Below are 4,394 nucleotides of genomic sequence, written 5' to 3'. Positions count from 1 at the left end.
GCCCGGCTGCTGCTGCCACTGCCACACCACGCCCCTTGCCCAGAGACAGGCCTGTGTAACTGCCTTCCTCCCTTCCCCCCCCATGTATGGGTTAATTGCCACAGCAGGTCACAGATCCGTAACCAGCTCATTCCCCTCTGGACTGCAGCCATGAGATAGCGCCACCTGCTGGGGGTCCAAAGTAACAACATCAAAACAGGAATGGCAGAGGCTTATCCCTCTTGATAAATAGAAAAAGCCAGATCTCAGTAATAGACTGGGCAGGGAGCCCATATCTGAACTGTTCCTCCCAGCAGGCCAGGGGCAACTCACCCTAACTGTGAACAATTCTACCAGCCTGTAAAGACAGCTAGAAATCAGAGCTGAAAGGACATTGGACTTAAAGGAAAAGTCTCAGAGTGTGCTTGGTTGGTTCTGTTAGTCTACTGACTTTAATCTATCCCTTTTCCCTTTTTTTTCTTTTTTTTTTTTCTTATTTCTCTGTAAACCCCATCTTTGCATAAAGGAATAGCACATCGATAAGGAGGTTGGTCAGCGTGTACGTTAGCATCATTGTATGTTTTAGCTTTTTACATGGTTGTTGGTTAGTTTTCAGTCATGGTTATTGTTTTTCTTTATATTTGTTTCAGTCTTATTGTCTCTTTTTACTTACCAGTTGGTACACTCATCTGTTTTTCCTCTCACTCCTCTCTCTCTCCATTCCCTTCCTCCCTCCACTGCCTGCTCCATTCTCTTCCCTCTGTTAACCTCATTTTGCTTTCAGGGAGTAAACCTAAAACCCCACTGCATGAACAGACTCCAAGGAAGTGGGAAGTAGGTTTCAGACTATCCACACACCTGTTGGAAGATACCAGGATCTGAAGAGAGATTCTGAATCACAGATCCCCACTTAATTAAATCCCAAAACTACAAAAGGGACTGCCCTCAACCCATAGCCCAACTCCAGAACTGAACAAAGCAAGATGAAATACATTAGGAAGAATAGGAGATTGAACCAACAGAAGTAAAAGAAATCCCTCAACCCCTGAATAACAGAATTAAAGAAGATGGGGAAGTGGAGGGAAGGGAAAAGTAGGGAGGAAAAATCTGCACAAATGAAGAAAAACCAAAAGAAGAATATAGGGCTCACACAGACCCCTGGGAGGTCAGAAAATGAGAAAACAGACTTTGGAACACAAACAATGAAGAGCCCCCAGAATGACTGGTCACAAGCAACAAACCCAGACATCAAGGCATTAATATAGAGAATTTTAAAAATTGAGGAGAGACAAGAGGAAAATAGGAAGGAGCTGATGACAGAAATAACAGCAGTAAAGAATACTATGATGGAAATAAATAACAAAATAATAAGCATGGAAAGCAGAATTAGCCAAGCAGACGAAAGAATCTCAAAACTTTAGACCAAAATACAGAACTAGCACGAATTGTCAAAAACATAGAAAAGAAGCTTAAAAAGACAGAACAAAACCTTCAAGAGATGAATGATTACTTCAAGAGACCCAATCTAAGAGTAATTGGCCTTCCTGAGGTAGAGAGAGAGTCAGAGGCCACACTGGAACAAACATTCCATGAAATCATTCAAGAAAACTTTCCTCATCTCATCAGTGATGCAAAAATTCAAACACAAGAGATTCAGAGAACCCCTGAAAGACAACAAATGAGAAGACCAACTCCCAGACACATAATAATTTGCCTAAACATAGTAGCTATAAAAGAAAAAATCCTAAAGGCAGCAAGAGAAAAATGTCAGACTACCTACCAGGGAAGACCAATGAGAATAGCAGCAGATTTATCTACAGAAACCTTCAGGCTAGGAGAGCTTGAAGCCCTATCTTCAAAGTTCTAAAAGACAAACAATTTCAACCAAGAATAACCTACCCAGCCAAGCTAAGTTTCATTAGTGAGGGAGAATTGAAATCTTTCCCAGATATCCAATCCCTAAGAACCTACGCTGCCACCAGACCACCTCTACAAGAAACACTTAACAAAGTACTGAACACAGAAGAAAAGAAAAAAGAACAACAATGTTCTTTACAAGAGTACAGGCAAAAGATTAAAAACACATATGAACCAACTCCAAAACCAAAAGAAAGACAACAAACAAACAGGAACAACAACTCTGTAAGAACCTTATGGCAGGGATCAACTCTTGCATTTCAATAATTAGCCTAAATGTGAATGGACTAAATGCACCACTGAAAAGACACACAATGGCAACATGGATAAAATATCACCAGGCAACAATCTATTGCCTTCAAGAGACTCACCTCACTAGAAAGGACACTCACAGACTCAAAGTAAGAGAATGGGAAACAAACTTTCAGGCGAACGGAACACAAAAGAAAGGAGGAGTAGCGATCTTCATTTCAGACAAAATACCCTTCAAGCTATTAAAAATTTAAAAAGATAGAGAAGGCCACTACATAATGATAAAAGGTTCAATCCATCAACAAGAAATTCCGTCTTAAACATACATGCACCCAACATAGGAGCACTAACTTTCATAAAATAGCTTCTAGGTAAACTAAAAAAAGATATTGACTCCAACACCATCATAGCTGGGGACTTCAACACTTCACTCACAATCCTAGACAGATCATCAAGACAAAAAATCAGCAATGAGATCCGAAACCTCAATGTGACTCTTGACCAAATAGACTTAATTGATACCTACAGAACACTTCATCCAAAGACCACAGAGTATACATTCTACTCATCACTGCATAAAACGTACTCTAAGATCGACCACATACTTGGCCATAAATCAAGTATAAGCAAATTTAAAAGAACCAAAATTTTACCATGTACCTTCTCAGACCACAGGGAATAAAGATAAACATCAACACCAACAAGGTCCCCCTGAAACCCACAAACACAAGGACACTAAACAGCATGATGCTAAACAACTCCTGGGTCGATGATGAAATCAAAACAGAGGTTAAAAGATACCTGGAAACAAATGAAAATGAAGAAACATCAAACCAAAATCTCTGGGACACCATGAAAGCTGTAGTAAGAAGAGAATTTATATCCCTAAAAACGCACATGAAGAAAATGGAAGGATCACAAATTAATAGCCTAACAAGCCACCTAAGGAAGCTGGGAAAGCAAGAGCACCAAAACCCAAATTTCAGCAGAAGAATCCAGATCACCAAAATAAAAGCCCAAATCCAGGACATAGAAGACAAAAAGACAATACAAAAAAAATCAATGAAACAAAAAGCTGGTTCTTCGAAAGGATAAACAAGATCAATGATCCCCTAGCTAGACTGACCAAGAAAAAGAGAGAGAAAGCCCAAATAAACACAATCAGAAACATAAAAGATTAAGTCACATCTGACCCTGAAGAAATGCAAAAGATCATTAGAGACTACTACGTACACTTGTATGGAAACAAACTTGAAAACCTTAAGGAAATGAAGGACTTTCTGACATCACACAACCTGCCTAGGTTGAAATGAGAAGAAACTGAGAACCTAAATAGACCAATAACAATCAAGGAAATCAACTACGTAATAAGAAAACTACCTACAAAAAAAAAACCCTGGTGCAGATGGCTTTCCAGCAGAATTCTACAAGACATTTAAGGAGGAGCTGATACCAATCCTACTGAAGGTATTCCAGTTGATTGAAAAAGATGGAGCTCTCCCCAAATCATTTTACGAAGCTAACATCACATTGATACCCAAGCCAGGTAAAGACCCAACAAAGAAAGAGAACCTCAGGCCAATATCTTTGATGAACATAGATGCTAAAATTCTCAACAAGATCCTAGAGAACTGGATTCAACAACACATCTCAAAAATCATCCATCATGACCATGTAGGCTTCATCCCTGGGATGCAAGGCTGGTTCAACATTCGTAAAACCATAAATGTAATTAAATACATCAACAGATGTCAAAACAAAAACTACATGATTGTATCATTAGATGCAGAAAAAGCTTTTGATAAAAACCAGCACCCTTCTTGATAAAAACCCTCGAGCATCTAGGCATACAAGGAACATACCTCAAAATAATAAAAGCCATCTACGAGAAACCCATAGCCAGCATATTCCTAAATCGACAAAAATTGGAACCATTTCCCAAAAACTGGAACAAGACAAGGATGCCCACTCTCACCCTTTCTGTTCAATATAGTTGGAAGTCCTGGATAGAGCAATCAGAGAAGAGAAGGCAATCAGGGGTATCCAAATAGGAAAAGAGGAAGTCATGTTATCTTTCTTTGCAGATAACATGATCATGTACCTTGAAAACCCAAGAGAATCTGTCAAAAACCTCCTTACACTGAAAAAGAACATTGGCAAAGTCTCAGGATATAAAATAAATGTACAAAAGACAATTGCATTTCTTTACACCAATAATAAACAAACAGAAACCCAAATAAAAAGCT

Source organism: Carlito syrichta, unplaced genomic scaffold (genome assembly GCF_000164805.1).
Source record: "Carlito syrichta isolate Samal-C Ts95f unplaced genomic scaffold, Tarsius_syrichta-2.0.1 Scaffold303056, whole genome shotgun sequence".
Taxonomy (NCBI): domain Eukaryota; kingdom Metazoa; phylum Chordata; class Mammalia; order Primates; family Tarsiidae; genus Carlito; species Carlito syrichta.
Note: the sequence above shows the minus strand (reverse complement) of the source record.